Here is a 16,573-nt window from a genome sequence, read left to right as displayed (position 1 = left end):
GTTATGTTACAGAAATTTAGGTCAGTTATCTAATTTGTGATAATATTGCTCAAATGTGTAAAGCTTAGTTAAAATTTTGATTTAAGCACAATATCAAGATACCACACTATCTTGAACTTTTAATTATATCAGTCTTTGGAAGTTTTAAGGTATTTATTTTTTTAAATGTGTGAGTAGTAAACTAATACATATCCATGTCATAATACATTTTAAGCTAATAATGAAATGCAAGATCATCACAAAGAAATTGGATTATTTTTATAATTTAACTCAGAAACATTAAATCGTTATTTAGCATTTTAATGTACATTTTTGAATAAGAAACTTGATTATACACAGATCTAATGCTTTTCTTTAGAATGAATTATAAATACAGTAAGACCCCGCTTAACGCGGGGGATACGTTCCATCAAAGTAGAGCGTAATGCGAAACAGCGCTAAATGAGGCTATCTTAATATGTAAATAATGGGGTTAGGGGAAGATGGATAAGAAAATTGGTTAGGTATTAAATTTAATAATGTTTTTTAATAAAAATAAAACCAAACATTGTTTCTTACAAAAATGAAAACGATGTAAATGAATATACTCATAAAAACGAATAAAATTCTCAGTCAGTCAGATCATTCAGTCTCTGTGTTTCCAATTTTCTGCCTTTTTGTCAAGAAGGCATTATGATAGATTGGCTTAATGGCACGTTGCGTTCAATTTCGTCGTCAATCCATATAGACAGTCGTTTTTCCATTTCCTCTATAATGTTATTTCTAGAACTGGTAATTCTAGTTGCAGAGCTTGACGTAGTTGCAGTTACCGATGACAGTATTTTTTCTTTATTCTTAAGAATTGTCCTTATTGTTGAAGTTGTCAAATTCAATGCAGTACTAATTTGAGATTGACGTTCACCAGAAACTAATCATCTAATCACTTGCATTTTAGTGTCCAGTGAAATGCTTCTTCTGGTTTCTTTCTTTTCTTGTTTTTTATTATCACCTATGATAAAAACTAAAGATCATAATATTTGTGACTGTATTAATCGTTATAGTATTATATAAATTTATATTTATAATCATGTCAACAAATGTTTCAAATGATAAAAATGCGTCCGTACAGCACCGCACCAAACAAGAAACACAACTATACTGTTTCGGATATGTTATTTGGAAACCTAGCGCTGCGCACAATTTCGGGGAATACCCGTAATGCTGCGAGCAATTTTGGGGAATTACCGGGTTGAAGTAAAAGAGCGTTAAACTGAAACAGCGCTAAACGAAACAGCGTTAAGCGGCGTCTTACTGTAATTAAGGACATCAGCATCTCCTCAGCTGGAAATGGAACCAAAATTAACGAAACCACAGCACTAACAATTCTGTTATTAAATCAGCTATTAAATAACAAATATAATTACTAATTTTTCAATAATTTAAAGTGATTATAAAAATATTTCACATTATAATATAAATGTTTCTCCCTACAAAATGGCAAAAGCATTAAAATTATAGACTAGCTTTTGAACAATTAAGTATTATGTGACGTCATTAGATTATTTTAAAGCAGGAGGTGTGAAAAATGTGCAATGTTCTCACAGGAACCCTGGAATTCTCGAATATACATCGAGTCTGTTTTCAATTACACAATGAAGACATGTGGAAGGACAGGAGAAAATGCTTTATAACTATCTTACAAGTAAATGATCAACAAACATTTTGAAAGGAACAGAATACATCTACAAAGAATATATCAGGACAAACTGGTAATATTTGAGTTGATCTTCATTACTAAAATAACCTTAAAATACAAGTTCTAATAACCCAGTAGAAACATTAAATCATTATTTACCATCTTAATGTACATTTTTTAAAAAGAAAATTAACTATACAGAAATCTAAAGCTTCCTTAGAATGAATTATAAATAGCTAAAGATGTCAGCATTTTCTTGCCTAGCACAGGAACCCATAAATTCAAGAAATCAGCGTTACCTACTCTGCTATTAAATCAGTTGCACGTTAAAGTTTTAATCTTTAATTTGCACAGATTTAATCAATATATATACTAATTTTTCAATAACTGGATTAAAATCTTTAAATCTGTTTATTTTTATGGAGTCAATCAACAGTTTATTTTTGTATTTCTTATATCAAGTGCCCAGAAAATATCCAGTATGATCATTACGTATTAGTTTCTATATTAACTTATTAGTTGTATTTTGCTGTTTAACTTGAAGAGAAAAATTAAAATAAATGATAATTAGCTTTTAGTTGCCTTTCATTTTTTAATTAATCTCAAATCAAACATAGTTCAGTTTGCTTTATAAATGAAGCTAGCTATTCAACAGAAAATTCTTCAGCAAAGCATGTGAGTGCTATTTGTCAAAAGGGAGGAGTGCTTTTGTGGAGGACTTTCTAGAGGAAACTGGTTGGTATCCAAGTTACACATTGGAAATTTGCAAAAATGCTCATGTAGCCAAGCCTTTCGATTGGAATCCAACTCAGGTCAAACTATTAGTATTCAGTAACTTTAGTGCTTCGCCACTGATGGGATCCAAATCAAACATATGTTTAATTATTAAAATGAGCTATTGAACAGAAAATTCTAAAAGAAACGATAATTACTTATCCAAAACAAAAGTAACATAAATTTATCCAAACCATTTTAATTTGCTAATTAAAGGAGATCTAAACAGTTTATTTATAATTTGAAACCATGCAATGTGATTTCTTAATTTTTTACAAAGTTTAACCATATACAACATGATACACCATTTACTTATTATTAACTGATTGTATGAGGTGCATAGAAATTTGATGAAAATCTCAATTATAAAGTATAATTTATATATCACAATAACAAGTTTAAGTAAGTTGAATCAAGGATATTTTGTTGTTGCATATCTGTTACTATATAAACACAGGATCAAATTAAATTAAAATTATTAAAAATTTATTATTATACTTGTTTTGTGTTATAAAAACCTGCTGAAATCGGTGTAGAGTAATAGCTATTCTGATCATTCACAATTTACGAATTTTATTTGAGAAAAGATAACGTAAGTTCAAAATTATAAAAGAACAATCTAACTATGAGATGTTAGAAAATAAAATTAGGACTAATATTTTGAAACTACATTTGTTCAAAGATTAATAAACCATGCTTCATATCGAAAGACTTTTGATGATCCTGATAAAAACTTAATTCAGGAAATACTGAAAAATTATTTCAGTGATACGAATTATTGCTATAGTATTAAGTGATTAAAAAATATTTCAGAGTATACTGTAAATGCTTCTCCTTATAAAATAGCGTTTAATACGTTAAAGCATTAAAATTAGTGATTAGCTTATGGAAAATTTCTGTCTGCATAGGAACAACAACGAACAGAAAATTTCAGTAAAGAACAAAGAAAATGCGCGAAGATCCCAAAATCACGACAAATTGGCGACATTTGAGTTGCTCTTCATTACTATGACAAACATAAAGTTCTTCTTCTAGTAACCCGGAGCCAAATCTCTTCATCAGAACGTCATGCGTGATTGACATTCATTATAACCAATGAGAGGGTGCCATTTAGTGGGAGGAGCGAGAAGAGGTCCGGTTAATAACGTGTCCCCAAACATTGCACATAATGACTTTTGATTGTAAACCACATGAGAGGTGGAGTTTAAATACGTCAAAATGACGTCTCCAAAGCCAACCAATCAAAATTTCCTGCCAAGTTGAAATTTAGACTCACGGGCGGCTAAAACCCGCCGGGAACTGAAGAAATTCAACCAATCAGAATAAGCCACCGTCGGAGACTGCTTTTGGCCGCCAATTTTTATGCCAATAATTGAAGAGTTTGCTTTGGATTCATTTCCTCCTCATATTCTATTTTTCGTATCTTTTGATTATATGTTTTTTGTTTAGATTTGTAACTTTTATTTTTATAAAAGGCAACGGAGTGGAAAATTCGGTGGATTCTCATGTGAAATGTGTAATAAAATTTCTAGCGAAAACAGTGTGTTAGTGAATCAGCTGTGTCATTTTTAAGGTGGTATATCGCAAAAATTATTTGCCGCATAGAACTTTCCGCTTCATTTTTAGCGCTGAAAATTACAGACAGCATTTTTTTTTATCACCAAGTAAAAAATACACACAAAAAAGGCTTTCTCACGTTTTCGTGCGCAAAAGATACGTTGCTTTTTTTTTTTTTTTTTTTCCTCTCAATACTGGGTACTAAATTTAGCTCACAAAGCCACAAGCTTATACTTTTTTTTTTTCAGAAAGTTTCTAAATACTAACAAATTATAATTTGAACGTTTTCTAAAATGTATTGCATTTTTGTGTGATGTTTGTTTTTCAAGAAATGTAATATATTGTATAAATTGATAGTAAAATACTCAAATATACTGTATTTTTGAAAAGCTTAATATATAATTTTTAAATTGTTTTATTTATCTAATAAAATTTGGAATTCTCTGCCAATTTCAACACTAAATAATATATTAGGAAAGTCTTCCAATTTGTATATGTAAATCTCAGTTCAATTAAAGTATTTGATTTCTGCAATAGTATTTTCTCACAGAAGATTAGTTGCAATACTTTTACAGACTTTACGTGTGTGAAGGATTAATTCACATAACAAATAGATTTTTGGAAAAAATGTCAGTAGCATAACATGAGAAATGTAAAATGTGAAGATTTTCTTTATAATGTATTATACATATGCAGTTTATAATCATTCGAAAAAGAGGCCCGTGAGTGGTAAGATTGTTGGATACTGATAGTTAGGTTTATAAAATATGCTTTTGGACACATTTAGCACAGCTTATCTGGTCTGACATTTTCTGTAAAATATTAAATGAAAAATGTAGTATTTGTACCCAATATAATACCTGATCTGCAAAATAAGATTACTGTGACTGTGGAGACTGACATACCAGTGATACTGTTATATGGTGTTGTAGATATTATACAAATAGATCAGCTAGATTATGAAGCAGTATGAGGGTAGATATCATATAACCAAACATTTATAGGTATGTCTTTTAAAGTTATAGACTGATAATATGATTAGAAATTATATTTCTGTCATACTTATGAATCTTCTGTGAAACATACTTATTTTGCATAAATCTACTTTCAAAATACTCTATTTTGATACAACCCATAGTTTAAAAAATTAATGGCTTTAGCATGGAAACTGCATAATGAAATTCCTAATTGTGTAAAGGAAGCTACAGTCATTAAGGAGATTATTGCTTATAGGTGAAGTTAAACAGGCTTTAAGCTTGATGAATAGTATTTCCACAGTAAGATCCTTAACATTCGCAATAAATTTTAAATTTAAAGACAGTTGTAAATGGGGAAACATTTAGCAGAATGTAAAAACTTTTTGAAAAATCTGAGCTTCGTTCTTAAAACTTTTCGAATGATCAACTGAGGTGAGAGAACAAAATAGCGTGTGGCAATTTCTGGCATAAATTTTGCATGTAATGAAATTTATTCAATATTTAAGATAATTTCTACAATATTCTTTATTTCTTTTTTTTTTTTTTTTTTTTTTTTTTTTTTTTTTTCATGCACAGTTATTTGTTTTCTGTGTTTGTAAAAATTAAAACATTTAATTATAATTTGGTATTTTGTTTTATGGAATAAAGCGCGAGCTCTTTGTTAATATTTTGGTAGCTAATATTTAATCAAAATTTTATTTAGGTTGATAAATTACAATTTAATATATATTGCCAAAAACATCAGATTATGTTGCATAACATGAATATTTTTATAAATTCTTAAAATCTGTAAATATTAAGTTTTTTAGTACTGCATTCAAATATATTTTTTGCACATGGATCATATGCATAGTTACAAAATATAACTTGAAGTTGGAATATTTCAATTTTTTGTTTTCTATATACAAATGCGTTGTTTTTATCCATTTAACATTTCATCAGTAATTTCTTAACACATTAAATATTGCATTGGTCCCTAGGAAACCAATATTAAACCAAGCAAAATAGACTTGCTGTTTAATATATTAGATATTATGAAAACATAACATTAGTTTAAACCATTGTAAAACAATTTAATTATGTAATTAAATGCACATAAGCCATTTTTGACTCTTATATAACAATGGTATAATAAATTGAATGATGTTAAGCTATTAAATTTGCTTGGAAAATAACAATTATAAACACTTTTTATATAGTTATTCTGCTAATTATTAAAAATTATTATTAAAAATGAAAAAAAAAAGTGCAGTTTCTAAATCAGTTTTGATATGAAGAAAAAACAATGATGATACATCATGTAATGGTAACTTCATCCGAAGATTCTACAGCAGAGTAAACTGAGAAACCTTCTATAAAATGAACATAAAATTCTTACAAGTAAAATTATTATCATCTTTCATGATTAGTATTCATTCACATGATTAGTATTCATTCGAGTGGATAAGACTAAGGTGCACTGGCAGTTTGAACGCTGGTAGACAGGCTAGCTTTTTAGGATATTTCTTGTGTGTCACATGAAACAGAAGTCGTTTTCTTGTAATATACTTCATGAAAGTCTTCTTCGCTCAAAAAGATACTGTTTTCATGATTTGCAAAAATCAGTTAAGCAAATAAGAAAACATTCTCATTTTCTACCATCCGTATAGAACTCCCGGGGTGGGGAATTGTACGATCTCTTATCAACATAAATATTTTTATGCATGTTCTGGTTTAAGAGAACAAAAAAAATTATTTATCAAAAAACAACAAATTTAGTTTTTCTTATTTATATTTATACTGAAAAACTACATAATTATGACAATTCACCACATTTCCACGATCAGAAATAATAGCAAATTATAGCACATAGGCAATAGATGTGTAGGCTATAGTATAAAATTTCTTGCTGCTTACAAAAAAAAAAAAAAAAAAAATTAGAGTCATCCAATGGTGGTAGGTTTTATTGGAATATTTTATTTATACAGAAAAAGAAAATGCATGGGATTTCAAGAAAATTTGTTTAGAATTTGTGCTAGGGATTACTATATGACATCCGAAATCATAATCATTTACAGCAATCATAAGTAAATGAAATTAAAATTGCAGATTAAATATTCTGTGATTTCCAAATATGTATAATTACAAACTCTGAAGACTACTTAAGGTGATAAATTAAGGCATATTATTCAGAAAAGTCCTGACAATAAAAGAAAATAATGTACATACCAACACATATAGTGTAAAATTATCCACGGATTTATCATGAATAAAACTTACTTGAATGTGCTAATGCTGCATTTTTGCAAGACGTAAAAAATTACATCTTTATATAACACAATGAAATGAAACAGAATTATTTAGATACAGAATAATGCATAATCTATTATTTTTTTTCTTTTGGGAATTACTGGGTCAGCTGAAATTTTATGAGCTATCCCATACCCTTTTAATATGTAGATTCTCTGAATAATCACTCCATTTTATATGTTTCAGTAAGCGCTTTTGTTAATATAGTTTTGCTTACAGAAAAATACACAAAAGAGAGATTTCTAAGATCAGGTTGTTTAAATAAAACACATTCTTAAAATATTTTCTTTATCGAATTTTATGTATATACAATACATGAAATAATAAGAAACCTAAATATCACCAAACATTTTCAAAAACACAAACAGCCAAGAAATTTTACAATACAGTAATGTTTATCAATTATTACTTTATTTAAAAGGGTATTAGAAAATAGAAAAGTTATTCGGTATCGGGATAGCAAGTTGAGTAGAATTTACAGTTGTATTTGTTTTAGAAATTGAAATTTAAATTAATCCCAATAAATATTGTACATTACTTCTCGCCTCTACGGTAAATTAAATATTAAATCACATCAGCTTCCTCAAAATAATAAGCAAAACAAATGATCTATCTACTACGAAAGAAAAACGAACAAGTTACCATAACATTAACAAGCACATTCTGGTATACCAGTTTTGCACTAAAATTGCGTTTGGCGAAAGAGAAATGATGCCAAAAGTTCCTAACGCAACGGTCCTCTCTGATTGGTTAAATTTCTTCAGTTTCACCCCTTCTTTCTCGAAGGTCACGGTCGCATGTTCCTAAAACGTACTCGCCGTACCCCCTGCTGTGACAATGCTGAATCACTATTGGCTGACCGACTTGCTACGTAAAAAAGTCACTTGTTTGGTCACGTGACAAGCCGATTGCATGGATTCTGAAGTGTTGTTTAAGTGTGATTTGTAGTCTGCTGTATAAGACGTAATAAATTTTGTGTGCATATACAATTCTGAATTAATAATAAACCACTAAAATGTACAGCTGGTAAAGAATATAGAACACAAACCTCTTCAGACATAACGCTTGAAGTATTTTATTCGGACGGCATAAGATATGTTTACTAGGAAGACAAATTTCGGCAAACAAAATATATAATTATGCAAAAGAAATTTCGTTACCGGAGCATAAAAGTATCTATTATTGTACTTTAGATTTTCAAATATCAGAGGTTGTGATATAATGTAAGAGAATTTTGATTTAACATTAGAGATTCAATTTTGAGGGAGTTGGAGCTTGGCATTAAGGGATTTTTTATTTATTTTATAATAAAACAAGATTAGTTTTGTATTTTTGAAAATTTTTGGCAGAAGAACAGTTTAACCTTTTAATATTTCATTGGTATGTTAATATTTTCTGGAACTAAAATTAAAAAATGGAGGACTGTTAATATTTGCAGTAATAACCGATATTCTGAAAAGAATATTGTTTTCGATTATTTAAAAATATAGAGCAACTTCTGATGATGTCCGTCTTTTAAAAAGGTACAAAAAGGCAAACTAGAACACTACTTTGTCATTGTCACAAGTAATGTATCAAAAAGCATTGTTTCATTTTTGGATGTGGGTATTCAGTTGCATACTAATTTATGTGAATCACAGGAAAAAAATAAGCATTCAAAAACTTGGAAACAGTCATTATGGTATTTCTAGGCAAAGTTTGGCATGGTGAATTAATAATTTCAAAAAGTTGTGTAGTGGATTTGTCATTCGGAAAGCACTTTGCAAGGTTGGAATGTGCTCAGAATATCATGGTATGCCTTGAATAATAAGAAGAAATGCTTACCAGCAAGGGTCAGAATTCAGTAGAGCCAGGATTGTTGCCTATAGAGTATGTGGATTATCGCTCTGTGATATCGCCCGTTGCACTAGTCGACATCCAACCACTGTTAAGCGAATGTGGCATGTATGGAATGCTGAGGATTATACTGAACGGCATGCAGGATCTCATTGCCGTCCCATGATTAATACCCGAAAGGACAGGCATATTTGTGAGGTCAGCCCTCCAAATTTACAACCACATCACAGACCATTAGTCAGAAAATGGGCATATTTGCAGCATGCCCAGTATCTGCTCGTATGGTGTGTCAACGTTTGCATCAGCATGGACTATCAGCACAGTGTCCATTACTTTAGCTTTCCTTAACAATGCAGCACAGAGAGAGATGGCTACTGTGGTGTGTCCAACAGCAAAGCTGGATATAGGAGGGGTACAATGTCGTCTTTTCAGACGAGTCCCGTTTCTGTGTGCATTATTCTGATGGTCGTATAAGTGTCTAGAGGCTCCAAGGAGACCGCACATCGCCTGGTTGCATTCAGTATCAGCATAGGAATCCTAATGTGATGGTATAGGCAGCCACTGAGCACATGGCACACACATCTTTAGTTCAGATCGATGGTAATTTGAATGCCAGATCGGTACATTTGTGATATCTTACATCCAGGGGTTGTGCCCTATCTTTGAGGCTTGCCAAATGCAATCTTCCAACAGGATAATTCAAGACCACATGTTGCACATTGTGTTCTGACCTTCCTAGGTGTATTTGATTGCTGCCCTGGCCTGTACGGTCTCCAGATCTGTCACACATTGAAAATACCTGCTTTTGCTGAGGACTGGCCTAGCAACCCTCTCCATCTAATACGATTGATGAAGTGTGGCATGGACTTGAATCAGAATGGAATGAGATGCCGATTTCTGTCATTCAAGTGAAATTCTACTCAGTGCCTAACCGGATAAGGGCCGTTTTAGCTGCCAGGTGGAGCTGTTGTTTCGACTGATTTCGCACCCTTGTAAACCCCAGGCTGCTTACAAATTTAATCATTTTTGTCTTCATGCCATACTATTTACGCACAACAAATATTTTTTTATTTGCTTTCCTTCATGCTATAGGAATTTTAATGGCTATTAGTGTAATATTGATTAACAATTATCTAAGAGACTTCAAGAGTAAGTACTTTACATAGTTTATAAAACTATTGCATATTTCTGTATAAAAAATTATTGATGCACAATAGACAGCGCCTAAAGACTTCGTGCAGCCATCAATGGAGTTGACAACACATTCATATTAGATGATTTTCTTTTATACTTTTCCCAATTACCGATAGATTGCAAATAAAAAACAAAGGGACTTACAATTACAACATAGCCAAACTGTCCTGAAGTAAACATTAACAATACATACAAAGCCAAAATAATTATATTCGCATAATATGTGCATGGCACTTTGTTACTAATAAATATCAGAGTGTCTTGAATCAAATTAATATTTGAACAGATGAAAAATTAAGTTTGACACTATCATAAGCAACTGCAGTTTTTGATTATCATAGTGGCAGGGATATCTTTGAAGATATAATTAATAGCATCATTACAACAAGGTGAAGAATAGTAAAACCACCCTCTACTAGACAGTTACAGGATTGCTATATATGTGTACAGTGGTTCTCTGCTTAAATCAGGAATTCTCTATTAATGGGGTATATCTGATAATGTGAAGTGTGCATTGCTGGAGGCTCGACTTACATTATCATCATGTTGGGAAAATATTTTGCATCATGACATGATTTATGTGCATGATAAGATACATAAAACTGTTTTGAGTGATATCAGCTGTAAATTTAGAAAAACACTTTGTACACTCCCTTATTAAAGTGGCTTTATTGTTTAAGATTACATAAAGCAGTCAAGTTGATTCGTGATGAATTACTAACTCTATCTCAGATTTTTTTATACTTATAAAAGCTACAGATCGTGTTTAATAAAAAGCACCAGAAATAATCACTGTCTTATTGACTATCCATTTAGTCACTCTCATACCATTTGCCGTTGTGCATAATGATATAAAACTAATGCCTTAGTAGCATTGCTCAGTCAACATCATGATATTCATGAAATTTTCTAAGGGGTAAATCAAACAAAAATGTAAGCAAAAGTCTTCTAAAAGATTATCTTCCCTAGAAAATACCAGCCAGATTTAAGACAAAAATACAGCATGTCATCTGAGAAGAAAATAATTACTTACAAAATCATGTTTCCAACACTAATAAAGCACCTAATTATATATTAAAATTCCAAAAGATCTACACAATTGATATTCAACTAAGTCTTGCATATCTATTATTTGGCTTCATAAAGTAATATGTTGTCTAAAATGAAGTAGTCATATAAAAACATATTAAAAACAATATATTTTTCTTAATGCTGGTTATATAAAATTTCTTAATAGAATGGTTTTTCTGAGTAAATGAATTAGAGTTTAAAACAATAAATATAATAGTGCTATAATAAAGCTTCGTAGGACTAAGGCTGGATTTCGTGCTAATTTGTACTTTAGATTTTTTTTCTGCTTTGTGGAACTTTTCTCTTCTTCGTAACATCATGCTTTTAATGTACCTTTAAAAGCTAATTAATTAATTTTGACAAGTATTTTTCTTGAGATGCTCTCATGGAAGCTACTAAATGATATTTGTCTCATACCTGCTTTTCCGATTAGAAAATACATGAAAGACCAAGCCAGCCATGACCTGCCTGAGATCAGCGTACAAATGTTTTGTGTCTTTAAATATGAAGCTAGGTTAAGTGATGTATGTTTAGTAAAACTCTTAATCTTTATAATAAAATATATCATAAATATATTATACCTACATAAATATGTATCACAGAATATTTGCTTAGATACAGCTAGGATAACTTCTCTTGTTAATATTATTTTGCACAGATTTTTTAATCAAAATTGTCTCTAAAGTAATGTGCTATAGATTTGTTTTGAGATTTAGAATGATGTCAGACAAAACTGGACAAACTTTATATTTTCCTAGATCCAACTTTTCCAACTTAATGGAAATAATGCTTATTCATTACATGAAGTAAAATTCTGAGAAGGAAAAAAAAAAAAACTTATGAAAGCATTTTAATGAAAAATTAATAACAAACAGCAATACCAGTTTCTAGGAAATGATGATTTAAGTGAAAGAAATATTAATTAGAAAATATGTAAACTGACGTTTAACATGTATGTTACATAAGTGCAAAAAAGATAAGTTAAGTAAAATGTGTTTCATCAAAGAGTAAAATCTTCTATTAATGATTTACTATGAATAAATTATTAGTAGTTATGTGTACATTTGAGAAAGAGTATGAAAATCATCAGTACAGCGAATATGTTCTACTGATATTATGACTTAACGCAGTTACCATTTGACTGTTAATAGACAAAAATATAAAAATTTTCTAATTTATTTGCAGAATGAGTGTGGATGAATCTAAACAACATAGGAACATTTCTTTAGATCAGGGGTTCTCAACCGGTGGTATACAAAGAAGCAAAGTATTTTTAACTATTAAATTAAAAAATTAAAACCCAACATCCTGATTGAGTTTTTTTTCTAATACTCGTAAATTTATGTGATTTGAGCTTTGTTCAAGAGTGGTGGTGGTATTAAAGGTTTTCAATTTTTGTTTAGATGGTACGCGTTTGTCAAAATGTTGAGAACCGTTGCTTTAGATTAAATATTAGAAGAAAATGATAATTGCAGTTTGTCTAATTTGTAGATTTCCACAATGATTTAATATTTTAGGGGGTTAACATTAATATAAATAACTGTTGTAATCATAAAACACTGATGGCCATTAAAAGCATAACATTATTGAAGACAGGAGATAAAGCCATATTTATTATACAAATAAATTTTAATACATGATTTAACTGTACATGTGTAAGCAAATCAGTTAGACTTAAAATACATGATTTAAAAAACAGTTAAACTTAAAGTATACCACCTCGTACAGCCATTGCATGTAGATAAACAGATAATGGATGTGCACCTAGAATATGTGAGAAAAGTAGATTTCAGTTATTACCAGTGTTCAGCTGATGTAGCCATGGGTAGACTGTGGTACGTTAGTTTTTTTATAATCATAGGCCTGATATATTCAGTTGATAACAGATCTGATGAAATCATAGATCAAGGGATTAATAGATCAATAAAAAAATGGTGGGAATTTAGGAGTTGTTCTCTGTTATGTGCCAGACATTCCTTGTTGATCACTAGTTCTAGACAACCTCTAAAGATAGACAGCAGTGAGCTTCGAAAACCTCAGAGTAATAATAAATGGTTCATCAGATTTTAAAAACACTGCCTTTTCATAAATAGTATACATACAATAATCAATTTATGGAAATGAACTAGAAACTAAAAAATTACCTCGCATGCTACATACATTTTATGAACATTGATCACATAGCACACTTCCAAATGGCTATTGATTTCACATTTTTTGTATGAGTTTCCATACTGCATCATCTATCACATTTGAAGTCTTCCATTCGGCAAACATTAAGGAGTGCATTTTTGTACATAATGTACTGTTAATACATTATGTACAAAATGCACCTGGTGCTCACATGGTATTTTTGTACATAATGTAGCTGGTGCTCACATAACATACACAGCAAAACATTTGTTGTACGTAAAGAAAATTTGGATAATTTCTCATTCTTTACTTAAATTCAGTCATTATAATATGCATAATATTTTCGATATTAGAATTTTTAAATCTGATAAATCATTTACAGTAGCCCTAAACAATGGCGCCTGTTCAACTGCACATTAAACATGGAGGCTGTTTTTTTGGTGGGGGTGTTTAATTTATTCGATTACAGTATAGTAACTTGGCTAAGGGTAGAGATACTTTCATGGAGTACTTTTAAAGAGAAGTTAGCTTATACATATTTCATATATGCAGAAAACTATGAAAACACATGTGCAGCCAACCTGTTCGCTAGAATGTAAACTCCAGGTCGAATTATCAGTATTCAACTTCTTTACTGCTTGGCTGCTAGTGAAACCAGAGCTAGATATTTTATCACCTAATAGAATAACTGCTGCTTGCAAATTATGCCTTCCAGTTCCTGCCAAAATTCTAAAAATTTTGACGCTCCTATGTCTTGCTGCCCATTGCACTCATACAGGTTGCCCTGGCCACCGATGAGCATTAAACGTGAAGGCAAATGGAATGTAATGGACCATACGATTACACTTGGTTTCAGACCTGTATGGGGATGCATAATGCATGACATAATGTGGCATTTTTTTGATGCAGACCATGGATGTGATCCTTGATGGTGTTGATGGATTAAGATTCATCTGGATAAAATGAATTTATATTATTTATCCTTCTATTTGCAAAGTTCTATGCACAACTATAGCTGTAGTCACTTATAATGTTCTAACGAGGGTTTGGTTAGGTTACTTGAACATGGCAAAGCATCTAAGGGCTGCTTATTTTTTCTACCAAAGTTAGCTGAAACAATGGTCACTTTAAAAAAAACTACTTTAACTTTTTGCTATGTAGCACCTACTTAGTTTTGAACTGAAGAATAATATAACTGTAACAGCCATACATACAGATTATTTTATCTTAATCAATGAGTCAAACTAGTGAGTTCATTCACCAGCTCAGGTAGGAAAACCAGATCAAGTAGGATAGTGTTTTTTTTTTTTTCTTTTAACATAATTAAGTATCAATGTGCTTTAAAAATAATAATTCAAATTGTGACAAAGGTACCTATTTATTATTAATACATCTCAGATTTTTAGAGGTAGTTATTTCCCAACAGTGATGTCTGTGCGTTTTCTTTGGTGGTAAAGTAAAAATTTCATAGATTGAAATAATAATCATTCCAAAAGCATATTGCAATAGTAAAGTTCTGATATATGCAAATAAATCATTATGTGGAAGAAAGGAAATTGGTTTGAGGGAAGCACAGCTTATTAATTTTTGTTCATCACAGTTCACAAAGTGTATAACTTACTCAAAATAATTCTAAAATGATGAATTTTGGTACTTTCTAATTTTCTGAACCTCACCAGAATGCTGTGAAAAAGTATTGATGGTCTAAACCATGATGCGAAGAAAAATTTATGTGGCTACATATGCCACTAAAAATTATTTATATGGCAACCCAAGTATACACATAGCATTCTCCCAAACAGCACTTCCCCAGATATTTTCACCAGTCTGGTTGCAGATTATGATCCCTCCTATGGGAATTTCAGTACTTCAGCATAAGGGTGGACCACATACCGCAGTTTCTGTTGTCTCTGGTAAAATCTTTGGCGATGTTGCTTTCTGCATGCATACAACATAAAAGGCATCACATGCCTCTCTTTCCTTTCTCATTTTAGGATTCTGGTGCCAACATTTTGCAATTTTCTGATTTTTTTTATTAAAAAGATTTATAGGGAAAACAACGCTGAAAAAAAGCCTAGCATTGTGCGTGTCTTGTATTGAAGAAGAAGTATGTAGAACAATAGGTGGTGGTGGATGCATCATCGAAATAAACTTAAAGATATGCAAACAAACATCCCTCTCCTAACTCACCAACAAGTTTGCAAATGCTCTTCAAAGTTGCCAATGAGTTCATGACTTTTCAGTGCCAATCAGTTCATGACTTACCACATCTGTGGTAAGAATGTAAATTCCATATATTTTATGGCTCTTGTTAAAGATGAAATTAAACACAGGAATTTTAATTTAAATATGTGAATTTTAATTTAATAACTTATATTATTATATTTGTTTCCCTTAATGGTAGAGCAAACATAAATATTGGTGCAAAATGTAGTTTAAAATATTAATGGTACATTTAAAATGCATTCAAAATGCAATTTGTCACACAAGATCATCCTCATCTTTAAAAAAAAAAAAAAAAAAAAAAAGGTAATGAAGTAGAAATAGATAATGGAAATGACACTGTGTATTTAAAAATATAAATGAAAATTTAGGATAATCCAAGCAATGTTTATGTGTCTAAAAAGTATATTCCTTACTACCTAATGCATACTAAAGTTTACTGATAGAATTAACTGACAATAGTTACTTTTAAAACAAGAATAATATTAAGAGCGATTCAAAGGTTACATTTAATTTAATGGACATTAGGCAGTGTAGGCATATATATTTTGCTGTAAATTGATTGGCAAATGTTATTCAGTAAAGGAAAAGATCCCACGTGTGCTTTCTCCATATAACTACTTTGATCTAGTCCATCATTAACAATATTTTTCCTGGGATTCCATCTCAGAGTGAAAACTGAGATAAATTTAGGTGTATAATTGTAAACTTTGTAATCTTGTTCTTAAAAATGTGGTTGTATCACGATAAAAGATAATAAACTATGTTATAGATAAATATATACTATAGATAAATAAACTATGTTACATATTGTTTTTCCAACATTCCATTAGCAAAATGCAAT

This window comes from Stegodyphus dumicola, chromosome 2 (assembly GCF_044657685.1).
Source record: "Stegodyphus dumicola isolate Sdum_Otavi_A_Nest chromosome 2, ASM4465768v1".
Classification (NCBI taxonomy): domain Eukaryota; kingdom Metazoa; phylum Arthropoda; class Arachnida; order Araneae; family Eresidae; genus Stegodyphus; species Stegodyphus dumicola.
Note: the sequence above shows the minus strand (reverse complement) of the source record.